Below are 21,116 nucleotides of genomic sequence, written 5' to 3'. Positions count from 1 at the left end.
CTCTTTGGTTAGAGAAAATAACTAGAAAACATACTTCATTCAAAAGTTCTCACTCAGACATATATCCCTGTGAGGTGTTGTCTGAGTGTGTGTGGCTAACATTTTTTTTAAGAGTCAAAAGAATCAAATTCTCTCTCTTTGATGGGCAGTGGACCCCTACCAAGAAGACACAGCAACATCCTGTCAAACAGTGGTGAGCAGTGTCTGCCCATGTGGTCTAAAATAAAAATAATTGAAACATGGTGTTACTGAAGTATTCAGCTTCCCTTCACAGTCACAGAAAGGAAAAGGACAGTGAACCTGGTGGGGTTTCAAATTTCAGCCTTCCTGTCCCTTAGACATAAACCAACTAAGGAATCTAAACTCAGAATAGGAAAAAGAAAAACAAAAAGACTCAAATATGATCAAGTAGAGAAGAATGTGATAGTTGGTGGTCAATAAATACATCATACATGGTGCTTCATTCATACTTTATTTTCTTTCTCAAATTTTCCAACATCTTACACCTACAGAAGGGCCTCAGTTGACTGAGGTTGCTGAATTAATACAGTAAAAGTGATGATTAGAATAAAAAATGAACTGCACTTCAGTCCAACCATCATGGCTGCAAATGTCTTTGGCATTCACAAGTACAAAAAGACCCACCTCTCAAACCATTACACTATGCGTGAATCATCTTGTGTGATCTTGTCCAACCTTTGCTTGGTTAGTTTCTACTTCAACAGGCAGAACAAAGCAAGGCAATGCATTTCAACAATGACATATACAGAACCACATGAAAGCCCAAATGACATATCCAGTGGTACTATTCCAAATAAAAGACCAGAGCTGATTCACAGGGACAGCCTCTTGGGTTACAAAGGTAATAACTATGTGCAGATTTATAGGACCACATCAGGGTGAGGTAAATGACTCTGAAGTTGTCTTTACCGTGAACACCGCAGTAAAAGCACACAGTAGTTTAAGCGGTTTTGGAAAAGAAACTTTTCTTACCAATGGACTAATATGATCCTTTTTTAGATTCATATTGAAATGTCTAACATTAAAAACAAGCCTTTTAGTTTAGGAAATAAAATGATCCAGAGGCCTATTTCTGCTTATGGATTACAATAAAGGTGTATAAAGTTGCAATAAAGCAATACATTGTTTTTCATCTTTTCTAATTTAATCATTCTCTCAAATAATTTGAAAAAAAAAAGAAAACTTGCAGCATGGAAATCATCTGAGATAGAAGAAAAACAAAATGCCAAAGAATTCGACAAGACAATACTTCATCACGGGTAATTTGGTAGGATAGTGCAGATATTTTGTGTACCTATGGAAAGCAATCCAAAGAATAATATTAACCAAATATTACTGAGACTGTGCTTGACTATGGATTTTAAGGGACCCTGCAAGGTTTCATACCTATAAGATGGCATAGATCTCCTAAATGATAGTGTTGATGGTGGCACAATAGAGAATCTCATATACAATACTGTGGACCACTACTTTAAGTACTATGCCCAAATCATAAGAGTTCTTTCTCTCTGAGGATTGCTCATCCTGTCGACAGAGTTGGGTCTATAGCAGCTATGTATATATATGCGACTGGGTCATTTTGAATACAGTAGATCGGTGTGGACGTAAAACTTAAATTATCTTCCCTTGGTCTTTCTCCTGGAAAGCTGGGATTGAGACCTAAAGGCAGCACATCTGTTGAGCAGAGAAGATGGGAGCCCAGGGGCTGTGGGATGGCAGCCTTATCTGTCAACAGAAGGAAAACTGACTAACTCAGGGCAAGGGAGGAGGACTAAAACGGGTGGACGGAGAGAAGGTCAAGACACAGTGGGCACCATCTGGGCACCTACTGGCTTTCCATCTTCAACTTTAGCCACATGGCTGCCTTCACATTCTGTTAAACATTTCTGGATCTTTATAATAATTATTTTTCTGTTTTGAAAAGTAACTTTCAGTAAAGAGCCTCTCTGTTGATTATCTATGAGCCCGAATGAAGTGTAGTTCATATTCCTGGAAATCTCTCTGCAGCCTCTGTCCAACACTTTGTTCTCAGTCTATGGCAATTATTCTTTCCTAGGATATCATGAGAAAACATTTGGTGCCTTACTTTGCTGTCTCATCTTCCATTTTGTTGAGGATCCCACTGGGCACACCTTTATTGATGGTAAGTGGCATCATATCTTCCCTAGAGTTCATATTGCAAATAGATACAAAACATTTGAACCAGGCAAAAAGTCCCCTTACATCTGCCATAGTCAGGGAGTAGGGGCAGTGGAAGACATAAGGTATAGGAACTCAATTAGTTTCACTGATCACTTTCATACTTTCTTGATTTCTTTTACTAGTTACCTGATGTTTCTTCAACTCTCTCCTTCCCTTTTCTCATGGCAATTCAGTTCTTACTTATATAACTCAATTTGCACTCAATTTGCTGATACAAATCCACCTTTTATACCTGATCATTTGCCTCTTCGTTCCTACCTCAGCTCCTTATGCATCCCTACAGTTGAATCTGCTACTAATTTCCATGGGTCAACCCTGGCCTCAATCCTTCATCTATTCCTTGTAGAGTTTCCCTTCTTTGGTCTGTGGAGCTTGTTACTATGTTCTCAGACTCTGGATTCTTGTATTGGGTTCTTATATGTTTCCTTCCCACTTATTTATATAAGCTTTTTTGATCTAGGACCTATAGTCTTATAAGCTAATTAACTAAAAAGAATATGTGTGTGTCCCACAATTAAAAGGCTTCTCCCCAACAGGTTTGGCCCTAATAGAACTATATTTTTTATATTTCACTAGTTCTCTGGTGTTCCCCAGTAAGATCTCTTGTCTCTTCTTGAGTCTTAGCTCTTGCACTTACCTCTTGCTGGTTCACTTACAGTTTTCTGCTACTGTATTCAAAATCTTAATGGATTAAAACAACAACTATTTTATCATAGTTCATGATTTTGTAGGTCAGGAATTTGGACACAGCTTTGTGGAGCAATTCTGTTCCCCATGATTTTGATTTGGGATTCAGCTGATGGCTGATCTGGTCTGGAAGGCCCAAAGTGGCATCATTTATTGGCCTGGTTCATTGGTAAGGATGGCTCCCTGGCTGAAAGGCTGGGCTGGGCTCTTCTCCCTCTCTATATCATTCTGATCCTCCCCACAGGATTCTCTCCTTCAGTGGAGGAGTTAGATTTCCTAGATGGTGGCTCTGGTTCAGAGAATAAGCCTTCTAAGAGTTAGGGAGTAAAATTTGCCAGTTTCTTAAGGGTGAAACCTCGAACTACAAGGCATAATTTCTGTTGTATTCTATCATTTAAAGCAGTCAAAGGGCCTGCCTAGATTTAAGAGAAAGAAATATGGACCCCTCCTCTTAAAAGGAAATGCCTCAAAAAATTGTGACTCTCTTCAATCCACTACATCTGAGCAAGATTCTATTCTTTGTCAGCAGGTTTTTATGCAGAGTCACATTTTCAGTAACCATGGCTACTGCCAACCAGTCTTCTGCATATTTCTTGGCTGCCTAGATTACTGTTCCACACAGAACTGATGAGACACCTTGATACAGTGTCATATATACAGCCACTGTAGCTTCATCTCCTCGCTTAGCCTGTTTCCCTGTTCAGTGATTAGACTTCTAGATTTTCCATCGAAGCCAGTTTTTATTGTGACACCACACATTGCATATAGGTAAAATACTCCTATCAGCTAGGAGTTGCAGTTCAGAAATAACAGTGGCTTAATCAAGATAGATATTTATTTTTATCCCACATGAAAGGAACTTAAAAATAATTAGTCAAGGGCAAGTATGTTGAGTCCATATCTAGGCAATTTATTACTGTCCTACCATTTTTAATACATGGTTTCAGTCCTTAAAATTATTTTATAGCTGTTGTTATTCCAGTTACCACAGTGGAATTTCAGGCAGAGAAATAGGAAGGGCAGGAGGTAAAAGTACCCATCCATTCTCCCTTTGAGGAGTCTCCCTGCATTGTCTCACCTAACAGCTTCTACTTACTACCTATCCACCTGTACTGCAAGAGAGGTGAGAAGGGTACGTTTTGTTTGGGCACAGAGAGAACTAACATAAAATCAGGATTTTGTTACTAAGGACCAAAGCAGAATGGATTTTAAGTGGGGAACTAGAAATCTATTCAACAAAGCTTTAAACAGGGATTTGCCTTACTGGGAGTCAAAGCTAGTGGATACTATTCCAATGACGTCAGATTTGAAGAAATGCTCTCCTTCTGTAACACATCTTCAGCTGCCTTGCATATGGTCATATTACATGCTTAGAATTTGAAACTTTTAACTTAGAAATCAGTGTGTTTTATTTTATTAAACCCACGTATTATAGGCAGGATCATACTGTAAGTCCCACCATTATTTTATCTCCAGTAGAATTATTTGGTCAAATTATTTATCCCTGAGAAAGATTTAAGGAATCCAAAGGACTTTGGTATCAAAGGTGAGGGAAAGGTGGAAAAGAGGGAGGATTATAATTATAGGCATTGTTGCCTTTTTAATAATTTTTCTGAAGAATACTCCTCCACCATTCAATGCCGTGACCACAGATTGATATTTCTTCTAAAATATCATGTCTTAGTTATTCCTCCAGTAGCTTTTAGTTTTTGTTGAGCTTCATAAATATTAACTTACAACTATGAGCTTACATAAGTTCCTTCTCTTCTGTCAAGAATGTATCATTAATATTTGGATTCTGAAAATGTGAATAATGTTGATGATAGCCATGTTGGCAGGGATATGTGGAGGTCTCCCCAGTCAGTTACTGTGATCTTCATTTACATGTGCTTTTTATGTCCCACAATAGAATAGGAGGTAGGAACTGAGGCCAAAATAGGTTGAAAACTTTTCATAATAAGACCAGAAAGACAGTTAATTGCAAAGTCAGGTTTTAAGTCTGCCTAGTTCTGTATGGCTCCTGGCCCAGTCTTTCCTCTGAAAAATTCCATTCCAGCTCTTTGTTCCTTGACTCAGTGCTTCTCATTGAAGCTCAGTCTTCTCATAAGATTTCAGGTCTTCATAAAATTTAGCCAGATATTTAGATAGGCAGATAGACAGATGCTGAGTGGCTTCCTTTGTCAAAGTAGAAAATTAATAAGGACGAGAAAGATAACATTGATGTTGAAAATTTGTGTAGAGGGTAAGCATTGATAAAAGATGAAAGAAAAAGGAAGGAGAAAAATGAATATGTTTATTTATGGGCTGCCTTCTATGTACTCCTCACTGGGCTGAGCCAGCTTCATCCTTGGAAATTTACACCACACATAGATGCAGAGCTGGCTGCCTTTCTTCCCTCATTTCATCTCTTCTTTCTTTTCCTCCTTCCACTTCAGAACTCCACAGGGTGAAGCAGAAGGTGACTAAAGATGAGTAAAGGCGCAGAAAAACTCATGCCTGGTATAGCTCTGATGGCATAAACATATTGGGAGGTGGACACTTTTGTGGGTTGCTGATATATCTCTAGAGGAATCTTCTTACTGACGTTCTTTTGACACAGAAAGACATTTTCTGACAAGCCCATTTTAAGTGTTCCCCTATGGCAGTTCTACACTTTCAGCTGCCTATCTTCTGTTAGAGTTGGATGTCAATTGCCTAGATCTGCCTTATATCTGGTTCATGGGAAACATGAATAAAAATTTCAAAAAATTTTTAATGTTTTTATTTATTTCTGAGAGAGAGAGAGAGAGAGAGAGAAAGAGAGCGTGAGCAGGGGAAGGTCAGAGAGAGGGAGACATAGAATCTGAAGGAGGCTCCAGGCTCTGAGCTATTTGTCAGCACAGAGCCCGATGCGGAGCTCAAACTCACAAACCACGAGATCATGACCTGGGCCGAAGTCAGACACTTAACTGACTGAGCCACCCAGGCACCCCGGGAAACATGTTCTTTAGCCTTGCTGTTTGTGGACTGAAATTTGCTCCTGTGTAGCTCTTTATCTGTATTTTCCAACTCTAGTCATCATTTAAAATATCTTCAATATGAAAGATGAGCAAAGAGCAACAAAACCAAGTTTTAATGATCAGTAAATAGGGTACCATATACCCTGGTTTTGTTCAAGCTCAACAATAATGACGATAAGATGATAACCAAATAACAACAAAACTAATTCAATCCTATGCCTAACGGAGCTAATACTATACTTCAGAATAGGTGAGTCGTGTGTATTTGATTTATTTTTCAGTCCAAACAATGAGACAGTAGGAAAATTCACATTGAGCATCCTTTTATACTAGAAATTGTGTCAAAAGTCACTACGAAGGTTTTCTTCTATCCTCAAGTATCGCAAATACCACATTTAATCATGAAGATCCTAGTAATCACCTTTCACACTAATCACTATCAAAGAGAATAAAGGTGATACAACTAGGAGAATAAACATTTTAAGAAAAAAATAAGGATAAAGAAACAAGAGGACTTATTTTTCCTTTGCCTTTAAATCTCAGAGATTCACCAGATTAAATTTGTTAGAACTAAACAAGATAAACATGAACATTCCATTGGATGCTTTAACTTAATTTGATGTCCTATCACTGGAAATGTCCCTTGGTAACTTGGTAATATTAGCATCATTCATATATATATAGTTATACCCCATTAAAATATTTGATATGTCTCCACTTCAAGATGGCACTGTCTTTAGATACTTGAGGTTTTGCTTTTGTTTTTGCTTTATTTTGAAAACTTTTTCTTTTGAAATAATTACAGACTCCTAGGAAGTTCACACTTCTACAGATGCCTACATTTTTCTGTGTACATGATCATTGGAAAAGCAATGTATTGATTTTATTTGGTGGTTAAATAGATTCAGTATTATACTTTCAAAGTCATCAAAATGTTAAAAACTATTTAAAGCACTCAGCTTTAAGTAGTTTCTGCAATAATGTCAATTTTGATTATTTAGTCATTATTGAAGATGAAGCCTTACTGTCTCACTTACCACTAACTCACCAAGAGCATCAGAGGTACTTGACGCTCAAATAGGGAATATCTTTAGAGTAGAGAAGTATAACTGCAAGCAAATGTCATGTGTGTAAGAAATATCTTTAGGTAAAAATTTGCAAAATGTATATTTTTGTAGGTGATCAAATTCTTGAGAATTATAGTTTTATATAAAACTATATTAGTAGATTATTTGGTATTTGTCTTAGTATAGTTCATAGCCCTTGCCTAATATTTCAAATGCTCTATTATATTAATTTCTTAAAATAAGTCAATGAACTTAGAGTAGCTATTATTCTTCCCAATTTTGAAATGAAGTTTTAGGTGTTTAGAGAGCCTGAATAATTCATCTTTGTTTATACAGCAGGTTCCTGGCTCAGCTCAGACCACACTCTACTACACTGCATGAACTTTTTTTTTAATGCAGTGCATCATAAATAAGAAATTGCTAACTCAGGTGAATTATATTGATGACTTTTATATTTTATCATCACTCAATTTGGAGGTTATATTTGATGCACAACTTCAACTGATAGAAATCTTGTCGAATATGACAATTAGTGTTTCAAAATTAGCCTTGATGAATACTTCTATCTACATCTGTTAATCCTTTCTTAAAAGATTAGTTCAACAAGCACTGAAACATATCTGGGCAGGAAAAGATTGATTCTCAAATAAATTATAATTAAATCCAAACGGAATTAGGCAAGCTCTTTGAACCTTCACATTTTGGCCAATTAGTGCAGCAATACTGCCTGGATTTGGTTAGAGCAAGTGGTACATCAAGATTACTCTGTTATTGTTCTTTAAGATATAGTAAAAGTATAATTGTACTTATGCTTATATTTTCCATTGTGTATCATAGGCCCTTCACCCATGGCTAATGCCTTCTCAAAGGATGGAATTTTTATGCTTCAAATATGTTCATTTGAAGAGGAAATATAGTCATTATTCTCAAATCCCAAACATGCCTGAAGGGTATTTGCTTCAGCCAGATCTCTATTAGCCAACTCAAAGCGAAGCGCTAAAGGATGAGTGATGGGGGCTGTAAAATTTGGTAGGTAATGGGGAGAAAAAGATACTGTCAGATTTTTGTTCCCCAAATCCTCAGTGATTACATGTTTCTCATGGTCTCGCAGCTAACCCCTGCTGCTCCTTTGGCTGCTCTACCAGTGTGTACAAAGATACCTCCCTTGACTATTCAGATCATTCAACGAGTGCACATGGACCCCCAGTTACAGAAAAGCACAGTGGGGAATACAGAGAAACAGTACATGCTTTCCAGTGTCCAAACATTTAGGTCAGTGTTTATGCATAACCAGTGGCCCTTTTTAACCCTGTTCTGATGTAACATAACAAACAAATAGGCCTGCCTCACAGGAGAAGAGCAGTGCACATGAACATAATTTATAAGTTAATTAGCACGGTCTACTGTGGCCAAGTAGTGACAGATGTGATACCTGCTTTCAGGGAAAAAATGAGAAAGAAAGAACAGCAAAGGTCAGTTCCTTCTCTAGGGACCTTTGTGGTCACACACAGGTCACACTGGCTGGCATAGAGAACGGCATTTTAATAAGCCAAAGTATCTTTGAAAGGCAAATTATAAACATTCTGAATGCAATTAAAAACTAAATTCTCTAACCAAATGAATGGTCAAATATATGTACTGGGGAGAAGGGTTTACAAAGCAGCAGTTGTTTGGAACATTAAAATGTTTTTCATATTTTAAAAAACAGATTTATTTATTTGCCTGTATTTATTTGCCTATATTATCTAAAAGTTTTCCCTACACTTTCTTTTTCTTTTTAAATGAAAGAGAACTACTATACTTTGGCCAAATCTTTATACAAAGCAAAGTTGGCAGTGGAGAGAAGTGTATAGTAATCTGTGAAATTTATTGTGTTTTGCCATGATATCTAATATGAGTGAAAATGGTAGCACCATCTAAGACTTAGCCTGTTTCGAGTCAAACTAGGATGATCTATATGCAGACGAATTTATGTAGTATTTGGCTGACAACGATTGCTTCTTGTCAGAGTTGCAAGAATTCCGTGTCTAGTTGTGCAACCTTAAACACGAAGCAACAAACACACAAAATACTGTCACCACCAACCCATTTGAGTGTTGGCCAGTTTTCACCCAGAGGCTGAGGCAGATGTTTCTATGCAGAAAACATATAGTTGGGGAGAACTCTGCAGACCAGCAAGTTTCTGGGAGCGAAGGAAACAGTACAAGGCAGAGAGAGAAGTTGAACCACAAAGCAGCTGTAGCTTTGAGAAGGAGAAAACTTTACTCACATCTCTTAGTGTCCCTGGCTGCATCTGAACTTTAAACTGGACAGAGACAGGCGAGCAGGAAAAAAGTGTGCAAACTTATTTAAGTTTTACATGACACAAGAGACTTCATTAGGAAATAAAGACCCAAAGAATCAGACTGATATACTTACCTCTTTTTATTTTTTATTTACTTTTATTTTTGTATTTTAGCAAAAGAAAGAGGGGAAACTGGGTGGCTTGATCAGTTAAGTGTCTAACTCTTGATTTTGGCTCAGGTCATGAGCTCACCAGTTTGTGAGATGGAGCCCTGTATTGGGCTCTGCACTGATGGCACAGAGCCTGCTTGGGATTCTCTCTGCCCCACTCTCTCTGTCCCTTCCCTGCTCGCTCTCTCTGTCTCTCTCTGTCTGTCTCTCTCTCTCTGTCTCTCTCTTTCTCTCAAATATATAGTTTAAAAAACATAATAAAATTCTTTTTAAAAAATATATAGAGAGAGTGTGTGAGTGAAGAGAGGGGCAGAGGGAGAGAGTGAAAGAGAGAGAGAGTGAGAGTGTGAGAGAATCCCAAACAGGCTCCATGATCAGCACGGAGCCCAACATGGGGCTCAAACCCACAGCCCTGGGATCATGACCTGAGCTGAAATCAACAGTTGGGTGCTCAACCAACTGAGCCATGCAGGTGTCCCCAGACTGATGTACTTTTATGCTAGATTTGATAAAGAATGCATGGTCACGGGGGACATGAACCTTTAGGAGCATGAGGTAGTTGTGGTAAATGGTGGAAAACTCAGTAAGGCCTATTTGTTTGGAACCTTCTTGGTGTTCTTTTGTCTCCAGAGGGAAGGTACCTCTCACAGGAGGGTTTTCCAACCTGCTTCAGGGAAAAAGAATGAAGAGAGGAGGAGGTCACAGGGACATTCTGCTTCTGCCATCCTATCAAACTTCTGTTTAATGCATTCAGTATGCCAAGGTGCCAGATTTTGAGGTAGCATGTCCTGAGCCCCATCAAAACCTAGGCCTTAGCTAAACCCACAGTAAACTCAGAAGACTGAGTTGGCCCTAAGAGTTGTCCCAAACTGAGAGTGGACTTTTGACTTCTTACCACCCTAATTTCCAATCATCATACAATTTAAGAATATATTCTTAAAAACTGTAACTTGGAAAAACATAAGCTCATAAACACACCAAAATCAGAGTTTTCATTTTTTAAATAAAAAGATTTAGAATCCAATGATTTATGGAGGGCAAGGATTATCCAAAATATCAGCAGAATCAGCAACACCCGGGAACTTACTAGAACTCCAAATTCTTTGGCCCTAGCCCAGAGCTTCTAATTCAATGACTCTGGGGTATGGCTTAGACATCTGTGCTTTAGACACGTCCTCCAGGAAATTCCAATATACTCTAGAGATTGATAACCATTGATCTAGTAGTTTTAAAATATATTTCATTAGTTGAGGAAAAAAAAGCTGTTCAGAATTTTTCAAAAGTATAGGGCTGCATTGGAACTGAATCACATTCATGAGTTAGATTTCGGTTTATGTGAGTTTTACTCAGTTTTCTTAACTGTCTACCTGTTTCACCTGGTTTCTACTATGCACCCAGGTGACATCTGGAAGCCTACTCTGGGCAATGCGCCTGTGGCAAAGACCGTATTTGTGGTTTGCTCAAATATGTCCTGAGTAAGTTCTGAACAGAAGGAAGACATCATTTCACATGAACTGATGAGGTGAAATAAAGAAACCTTAAGAATGACAGGGATTTCCACATTAGCAAGCCTCAACAAGATCAGGAAATAGCTTGTCTTGGGCTTTATGATGATCATGCAGTCAAATGTTTATCTTCTATAAATTTAAGATCATCCAAAGTCTAATTCTGGATGGAATTTTGGTCTATAAGTTTATACCCAACCCTTTTCTTGTTGAACCCTTCATGCCTGTTTGCCATTGGAATGGGAGTTTTCTTCTAGTATAATATTGCTAGATAAATGAGCTGAACCTAGTCACATACTTCCATAGAATAAAATATAGGAAAATCATATTTTTATAGAGTAGAAACCTGTCAAATACAACCTTAACCAAGTGGTCAAGGTTTACATCACCTGTGATAAGCCATGTTGAATGCATGTACCATATATCTTCATCCATGTGGCTGTCTTTCTTGTCATTCATGAGCTCTTCAAATGTGAACTTCTTAGAGAATACTTTGGGCTACCCTATCCAAAGTTATGTCCCACCTACTTCTAGAACTTTCTATGCAAATATCTGCTTTATTTTCTTCATAGTTTTTTTTTTTTTTTTGAGAGAGAGAAACCCAAAGAAGCAGACTATGTATGCATGCACACAAGTGGGGGGAGGGCAGAGGGTAAAACTCTTAAGTAGGCTCCATGCTCAGCACTGAGCCCCAAATGGGGCTTCATCCCACGATGGTGAGATCATGACCTGAGCCAAAATCAAGAGTCAGACACTCAACTGACTGAGCCACCCAGGCACCCCTCCATAGATTTTTCAAACTCTGCAATTATTTTGTTATTTGTGTGTTTGTCTGTGAGTGTATTTTGTTATTCACTTGTTTCCATTGCTATATCAGAAGCACCATGATAGTAAGCAACATCTTTATCTCATTCATAAATACCTGGCAAAGATTTAGAATACTACTTGCTCTATGATAGATACTCAAGCAATACTCTTTTTAAAAGTGATTTGTCCTATCCTTTTTAAGCCACATATATCAAAGGTAGAATTTGAATTCAGTTTTACCCTAAAACTCCATGATTTATTCACCAAGCTGCCATATATGCAAATATTATCATCACACTAAATAATAATAACTAACACCTATTGACTTGTTATGTGCTTTAGTGGTTTACGTATAGTTGAATCCCACAACTGTAGGAGGAATTCAGGTATTATTATCCTGGTTTTATAGATGAGGAAATGGAGATTCTCAATGCACAAACTTAGCAAGTCCTAGAACCGTTTGAATTAATACTCAGATGCTTAGCTATTTTGTCAGTGGTATTCAGAATTTAGTTGCTTCAGAATCACCTGAGGGGGTCTTTCCAAACTCCAGATTGTCCGTCCGTTCCTATCTCTAGGGATTCAGATACTGTGGGCATAGGCTGGGGTTCAATTATCAGCATTTCAATTTACCCCAAGGCAAGTATCAAACACTGCACTTTGTTAGATTCCAGTAGAGCAGACTAAAAATGCCAGATGGTGACAGTGGCGAGGAGATAAAGGATATAGATTTTTGGAAAAATCCCTGCTGAAATCCCAATTGCATACAAGGAAAGGCACAGTTCAGGGAGTGAGCCATGGCAACAATCACTACTCCCTATGGCCTTTCGGTCAAGTTGGATCAAGTCTGGTGCTGATTAGCCTGTGGGGACAGATGAGATCAGAGCCAGAGTGTGTCTGGCTTCAGGGACATTAACACCCCTTTCTGATGGAATGAATGGCTCCTCACTTGGAAAGGTGACAAGGAAGTGAATTTCTTGATAGGTGACTCTGGGCTGTAGGAATAGAGGCCAAGTTTTAATCTTAGTGGAGGAAGACTTGCCTTTGACATGCCTGACTTTTGACATGAATGCTTTAGCTGCTTGTACTCAGGCCTTAAATTGGAGTGAGGGAAAGGCAGAGTCTGTCATTGGCTGATGATGGATTTTCATCAGCTCACAACCAAACTGAATAGCTCAGACAGACTGTTGAAATAAATTTAATACTATTTTGAAAGAAAAAAAAAGAAAGAAAGAAAGAGGAGATTCATTTTTGGCAGCTAAATTCAATTCTGTGTGAAAGTAAAGCTAACATAATTTGAAATGCCACAAGAACCTTAAATCTTCCCCACCCCCTCCCCAGGTTTCTTTGCTTGCCCCATTCTTTTTCTCTGTTATTCTTCTACTTCTTTTCATTCAAGGAGCCTAGTTGCCTGTTTCATGTGGCTTTGGCCTTTGCCTGGACTATTTTTATTTCCTCTGGCCATTAACACCAGCTACTCATGGTTAGCATGCATTTGGTTATGAGTGTCTGTCCAAATCCCTTGGGGATTTCATTCTTCTGCCTGGATGGAAGGTCAACTAAACTCAAAACTGGTTCCATGTTTTGTGAAGTCTTTCTGTGTCCCTAAAGTGGCAAAGAGCATAGCAATATAGGCAGTTCTTTGAGGAAAATTTAATCAATCAAAATGCGTTTTCTATTTCCTGCTGGGTTAGTGATGGTGATGTCAGTCGTTTGTCTTTCGTATCAACCCAAATGCATATCCTGCGTCAATATTAAGGATAGATGTGTGACCTTAAATTAATTGTATTTAGTGGCATGCTAAGAAAATACATATGAAGCAAAAATAAAATAATTATAACTCATAAATCCCTCCACTCAGAGATGACCACTGTTGCTAACATTTTGGGATATGTCTTTCTAGTCATTTGTTCTATACACGTATCTATATATGTACACGTATACTAGCAGAGACAGATTTTTATTTCAAAAGAACCACAGTTCCTGTCCTAATTTATAATGTATTATTTTCTCTTCCTTTAAATATGGTTATACAACATCATTTTGATGATTATATATTATCCAGTAATAGATACGTTATTCCATTAATTTAGCCTATATTTTAGAATTTTTTAATAGTTTATTTATTTATTTTGAGAGAGAGAGAGAAAAAAAAAACAAGATGGGAAAGGGCAAAGAGAAAGGGAGAGAGAGAGAGGGAATCCCAACCAGGTTCAGCACTGTCAGTTCAGAGCCCTATGCAGGGCTCAAACTCATGAGCTGTGAGATCATGACCTGAGTCAAAATCAAGAATCAGACACTTAACCAACTGAGCCACCCAGCACTCCTCTGTATTTAGACTTTTATGTTATTTCATTATTTGGCTCTACTTTTCAAAATTCTCTGAAGAATATCTCTCTAACACATCCCTATATTTTTGCTGAAGTATATGATAGTTTTTTTCCCTTTCTTTCATTTATACCTTCTTATTCTTCAAAGCTTTATTAGTGGTTCTCAAAGTGTGGTCCCCAGACTCACAGCATCAGCAATACCAGGATGCTTGCTGATAAGACAAATTACCATGTCCCACTCCAGACCTGTATAATCAGAATTTCTGGAGGTGTATCTAAGTAACCTGTGATATAACAACCCCTTCACATGATTCTGATAGTTAATGTGTGAGAACTGTTGGTCTAGCATACTTGGTTATTGGAGACAATTGTCAAGCTAGTGGGTTCACCTGCTGGCATGAGCCAGCACATTATAAGTCCTATAGCAATGTTGGAATGTGAAGATGGGAATATACACTTTCCAGGAAAATTCAACCATTTGCCTCAGAATCTAGATTTAGCTGTCTCTGAGAATAACAGCTTCTCTGGCAGGACTTTAGTAGCTCTTATATTATAGTCATATTCAGAATGACTGGTCTCCATTATCTCTTATCTGAAGAGCCACACTCAACTTATGAATTTTCTTCATGTGTTTTTTTCCCTTCCAACAAGCCAGTTTTCATTTAATACCCAAAATTTTATTTTTGTTCCAAAAATGATATATAACTCCTACTTGAAATCCCATCAGTTATTTCTCCATGTCTACTGAACAAAGTTTAAATTCATGAGTGTGATAGTTAGGATCCTTCACAGCCTGGTTGCTCATTACTGTTTGACTCTCATCTGCCACTTAGCATCCCTTTATTTTTACCCATATTAGCCACTTTGGATTCCTGTATAAGCCTTTCTGTTTCAGGAATCCATGTCTGAACCCTCAACTTGAAATATTCTAAACTTTGATCATACAGAAAAATTCTATTCTTTCTTTAGAATCCTACTCAAAGTCACCTCACTTGTGAATGCTTCTCTGTTATTTCAGTACATTGTAATTATTTGAATGTTACTTTATTTGCACCTTAGTCTGAATCTCAATATGAGTTTCTCACACTACCTTATAAATTATTTAATGTCTTTTTTCCTACCACTTGAGTGTGCGAATCAGTTATTATCTTCTTAAATCTCAATAGAGTATCAAGTATTTAATAGGTGTTCAATAATAGTTAAATATTTGAATTAATCTTCAAAATTTAAAATTTCCAATGTATTTGGAAGATTGTATTACCATCAAACATTTAATGCTATACAAATTTAGTATTACTGAAAATATGAAAAAGAAAGGACTCCTAATCAAATGGGAAATAGAATTAATGAACACTCTATGTAATAAGGCAACATATTTAAAATAATTCTTGCTAAAATTAAACTGAAAATAAGTTCACAACTGAATGTTGATTTGGTGAATTATTTTTATCTTGTTTTATCATTCTTTTATTCAAAAAAACAGAAACAACTAAAATTGTTCTGGTCTTACCTTACTGGTTGGAATGTGAAGTTGAGGATACATAGCCTTATAGAGATAGAGATAATTTTTTTAAAGTTTTTACTTATTTTTGAGAGAGAGAGAGAGGGAGAGAGGGAGAGAGAGAGAGAGAGAGTGAGCGAGCAGGGGAGGGGCAGAGAGGGAGAGAGAGGAAGACACAGAATCTTAAGCAGGCTCCAGGCTCTGAGCTGTCAGCACAGAGCCCAATGAAGGAGCTCGAACTCACAAACTGTGAAATCATGACCTGAGCCAAAGTTGGACGTTTAACTGACTGAGCCACCCAGGCAATGCTAAAAGAGAAGATTTTAATGGAATGACAGTGTACTGTTGAAATTGGTATTTATAAATATTTGCAACCCTCCATATTCTAAAGAAGAGTAGACTAGTTGCATAATGCTTTACATAGAGAGATGATGCCAGCATCCTCGCTAAACTAATAGTCTTATTCCCTTACCTTTATTGAGCTTTCATAGCCTCGCTGACCAGCCACAGTGAGTTCAGTTACCCCATACCATCAAGAAGTAGTTATTTTGGGGAGCAGAGCTGGTTCAGTTAGTAGAGAGTTTGATTCTTGGTCTTGGGGTCATGAGTTGGAGTCCCACACTGGATCTAGAGCTTACTTTAAAAAAAAGAAAGAAAAAGAATAAAAGAAATGATTATTTCCTTGGTGACCTGGGGGGGAGGGGGATTCTGGCAATTCTTTGGGATCCATTCAATCTTTGTTTTTCATGGAAGACCACACATTCCGCCTCCCCTGTCACTCAGTGATTTGGGGCAGTACGGAGACACATAATAGGACTTAAGGCTAAGTGTAATGGTGCTAGAGTTTCTGTCACGTTGAACAAATGTGCCTCAGCATAAGTCCTTCACATGAAATGCCTGTGCCCTGCATAAAAAGGAGCGATTTCATCACAATTGGAACGCCTAACATATTTTAAAAGTATGCCATCCCAGAAAGTTTTACTCAAAAACTTTACTCAAAAAGAATTAATTTAATAATTGCTGGTTTAATGTTAAACAAGATTCTCTATATCAGATTCATAAAATAAGCATTCAGTAAGGCCCTTGGAGAGAATGGACTACTACCTATTTTCTTTCAAGAAAAATCAACTATGTCAATCTTATTCCTTCCTACCTGAACTTTGTAAGAGGATGAGGTCCAAGGCTTTGTAAAAAATACAAATATAGAGTTAAATAGTGCATTTATTCATTCAATAATCACCAGAGGAGAGGGAGGTGTAAGATGGGTCAAATGAGTGTAGGGGGATGGAAATACTGATTTCCAGCTACGGAATGAATCTTTTCCCGCCATCATTGTCCCTTCACAAACATTATACCTTGGGCTTTACAGTCTGTTTGCTCAAGCTAAGGTCCGTTACATGTCAGAGGGTCTGGCACGAACCAGTCTGGACTTGTGAGTCCCCCACATTTCAGGGGGCATAAGTCCAGCTTTTCTTCACATGCATGCCAGTAGAATGAAACCCTAGGATCATTGAAATTATGTTTGGCAGCTTTGCCATGGAGTATATTCTGAATTCAACAAAAACTGTATCTCTAGAGACTCATGAGTTACCTTGCAATAGAAGGGTGAAGCTTTGGCTAACTCAGGTCATATTAGTACAAAATAGCAAGCGACAAACCCTTTATAAGGATTTGTGTGAGGCCTTCTCTTGGAAGTGTTATAAAGTCATTTTTAGTGGCTCACCCCTATGAAAAAGTGGAGCTCTGAAGCCCCTGTGGGAATACCTAAAGGATAGTGAGTCTGTTTCTTTGAAAAATAGATCTTTACAAAAATATTGCTTATATAGACAGAATCCTAGACGACTTTTATGTGCCTTCTACAAAACAGTCCAAAACCTTTCCACCAAAACCACAGTTGTCCCTTGAAATACCTACCTTTCTTTAAGGATTCAATACTAATTATTGGAAAATTGGGTAGTTAAACAAACAGATAATAATGATCCTTATCTCCATGGGCATCATACGTATTCCATTACACCCCATCCAGCCCCCACTTCAATAAGCCCCGAGGTATAAAAATACTAGTGAATAATATGAAAAAAAATCCCAAGAAGATATGTATATGTATACACACACACACACACACACACATATATAGCCAAGTAAAAAATAATATTTTAATAGATAACAGTTTCTTACATTAGGACATGGATCCAAAGGCAGTAAACAAATTATGTTTCTTGTATAACTGGCTTTCTATATTCACAAAAATTCCTCTGTTTTGCTGACATTATATCAACCATTAAAAATAAAGAAATCCACCCCCATTCCATATGGCTAATATTTCCTTGATACCTTTGAAACTATTAACAGATTTGGTAGCTCTCTTGTATTCCTTAAATACAACTGTTGGAACATTTCAGCAAATGTTAATAGAAACTTTATTAAATGTCTGCCTTTAACAGTCTGTTAAAAAATTAAAATTAAAAGTGAAACAATTCATCTATCAAACACTGCCATGCTGGAAATGTCTTCTCACAGTTTTCTTTGTGGTTTTCTTGACCACTTTGCCCTTCTCTCGACCTGGCCTCTTACCAGAAACTCTGGGACCTACATGTCATACTTCCTCATGTGGTGTCATGGCTAATTCTCAATCCAGTAAATGCTAGCCAAACCCTACACTCTCACACGTAGTGTCATGGCTTGACTAATCATTTGTTAATTTGAAATCATAGTGCTATATTTCCTAGTGGAGAAAACCAAAATAATCAGATGGCTTGCATATTGTTTTCCCTATTTTGGCCCAGGGCTGGTGGTGGTGAACAACACAGAAACTCATACTTTTAGAGAAAGGCTGTCAGTTTTAGGCCTACATCCAGTACGTTTATGACTTGCAAAGAGAAGTAAAAACTTGAAAGCATTTTTAAAAATAGTTTAGTCAGAGGCGCCTGGGTGGCTCAGTAGCTTAAGTGTTTGACTCTTGACTTTGGCGCAGGTCATGATCTCATGGTTTGTGAGTTCAAACCCTCCATCAGGCTCTGAGCTGACAGTGCGGAGTCTGCTCGGGATCCTATCTCTTTCTCTCTTTCTCTCTCTGAATAAATAAATAAACTTTAAAAATACATTAAAAGGAGCTTAAATATAACAAAGATGAAAATTCATGTCCAGACCTGAAACCTTTACGGCAAGTACTCTAATCATTTGAAATCAGATGCTAATAACGCTTTTGAATTGTTGTGACTGTCCCAAAGAACGATTGAGTGTTTGCCAGTGCTTAAGGAGAAATTATTTTTAATGGTAATCGTTCAGATCTTTGTGGAGGTATTATTATTCTGCTCTCTCTGTTTGGGTTTATGGTGTTTTCATCTGCCTGGCATTCTCCTTCCATGAGCTATGCTTTGGGGAGGCTCTTAATCATGACCTCACCCCCTCTTCCCTAGGGACAGGTATGGGCTGGTCTCAACCAACAGTACTACCTTACCCACCAACAATAACAGCTGGTTCAATTGTGAGCTCAAGATCCAACAGGGCCTGAGGCTTTTACCTGGAAAGAAACATGGAGACAGGGGAAAAAAAGAAACATTCTGTCCATGAGATTGTTATGCCTGGGCTTGTAGCTGCTGGCTTCTCTACCACATGGAGAGATCTGATCTACAGTAAAAGAAAATGAGAGAGGAGCACAGGCAATTAGAAATAAGAGCTGAGCAGCAGCCTTGTTCTGGCTCATCTGTTTCTAAAATGCAAGGATCTCTGAAAAGTGGTCTTTGCAAGTGGGCTGGAAACTTCGGTGATGACAAATTGTATTTCGAGAGGCAGCACATTGTATTTTTATAGCTCATGTTGTTCTACGTTATCAAACAAACACTTCCTCCCTGTAAATTATATTTGATCAGCAATCCAGAATCATGGAAGGAGCCTCTTCTATCTACAGTATGATAGCCTTTTACATCTTTAAACATATCATGCATTCCCTGAGCCTTTTTTTCCCCAAGATAAACATTATCACTTAGCTCCACTAAGAGAGACAGAGCTTTTTCGAACTAAGTATGAATCTGGTCCAGAAGGACAGATCTTTTGCTCCTGTGAGGATTCTCTGGCAGGTCAAGGATAACAACCAAGTAGACAGTAGAATCTCTGAGGTGGTTTGAATATAGAAGGGAGCATAGGAAAGACAGCACATGTAAAATGGAAGAAGAACGTCATCTGCTAGAGATAAGATGATGTGAAATGCCACATGAGCAGTGTTATTCACATTTTTTATAAAGAGCAGGTGGAATAAAATAACTGATTTAAAATTTGAACAAAGTTCTGTCCCTTGCCTCGGAAGTGCTAGAGGAAGTTAGTGGGGAAAATTATTCAGTGGCAAATTAAAAATGGATAGATGAAGCGAATTTGGAAAATAGTGAAATTTAAGGATTCTTAAGTTAATCAACTTACTTAAAGACAATTCAGTTTGTTCTCAAAATAGAAAAGAAATGAGATTAAATTGAGAATATCAACAAATGATGACCAAAATTTAAACCAAAAGCAAAACTATGATTGGTTGAAAGGACAAGTTTCCTTTGTATGACAGAGTCCCCAAATCCAATATATGTCATTTCCAGGATAATTTTGTGATCTCTCACAGTTAGAGATTTGGTTTTAAAAGATATAATAAGAATTTCTAGTGTAGGCTCTAAAAATACAATAAAATTATATCTATTTCAATAATCAGGCACCTATTTAATGTTAAAAGATAAATTTTAAAAATGGAAATTCTTTTAAATTATCTGGGCCTGTAGTTAGCCTTATAAATGAAAGTCTTTGTGTGGTATATCTCATAAAACCCAACTTAATGTTAATTCAGTTTTGTGCTTGAAGCCCAGTAATGACATTTTTTTAAAAATCTGTTTTTTTAGTTTATATATACATATGTATATATATATTTTTTTTTTGAGAGAAAGAAAGAGTAAGTGTGTGTGGGGGCGGGGGGAGGCAGAGATAGAAGGAAAGACAGAATACCAAGCAGGCTCCACACTGTCAGTATATAACCTGCTGCAGGGCTCAGACTCACAAACCATGAGATCATAACCTGAGCCTAAATCAGGAGTTGGACACTTAACTGACTGAGCCACCCAGATGCCCTATAAGTTTTAACAATTCCCAAGACTATCTGCAATACAGATTTTTTTTTTTTTTTTGCCCTTGACTTGTGCACTCTCACATTCAATTGACTTAAGAGTTTTTCTCAAGACCTAACTCTGTAATATCATGTTTGGCCTACTTTATACTATGAACCCCAAACAATTATTTGCTTGGTAGTAAAATTTATCTCACCAGTGGAAGAATGGATAGCAAGGTGGTTCTATGCAGATGGGGTTCCTGAATGGCTCAATTGGTTAAGTATCCAACTTTGGCTCATTATCTCACAGTTTGTGAGTTAGAGCCTCATATTGGGGTCTGTGCTGACAGCTCAGAGCCTGGAGCCTGCCTCAGAATCTGTATCTACCCCTCTCTGTGCCCCTTCCCTGCTCACACTCTGTCTTTATGTCTCTCAAAAATAAATAAATGTTAAAAAAAAAAGA

General features: G+C 37.6%; 1 long non-coding RNA gene across 1 annotated transcript in view; it reads left to right on the top strand.

Moving 5' to 3' along the window:
• Positions 1-2,120: 2,120 nt before the first annotated feature.
• The window catches only part of LOC144229743 (uncharacterized), a 50,970-nt gene continuing 31,974 nt past the window's right edge, over positions 2,121-21,116 (top strand). The window contains exon 1 of the long non-coding RNA XR_013334586.1: positions 2,121-2,164. This is a non-coding gene — a long non-coding RNA (uncharacterized LOC144229743). The remainder of the gene's footprint in view (positions 2,165-21,116) is intronic.

Source organism: Crocuta crocuta, unplaced genomic scaffold (genome assembly GCF_008692635.1).
Source record: "Crocuta crocuta isolate KB4526 unplaced genomic scaffold, BGI_CrCroc_1.0 scaffold264, whole genome shotgun sequence".
NCBI classification, from domain to species: domain Eukaryota; kingdom Metazoa; phylum Chordata; class Mammalia; order Carnivora; family Hyaenidae; genus Crocuta; species Crocuta crocuta.
Note: the sequence above shows the minus strand (reverse complement) of the source record. Positions and strands in the feature narration are given on the sequence as shown.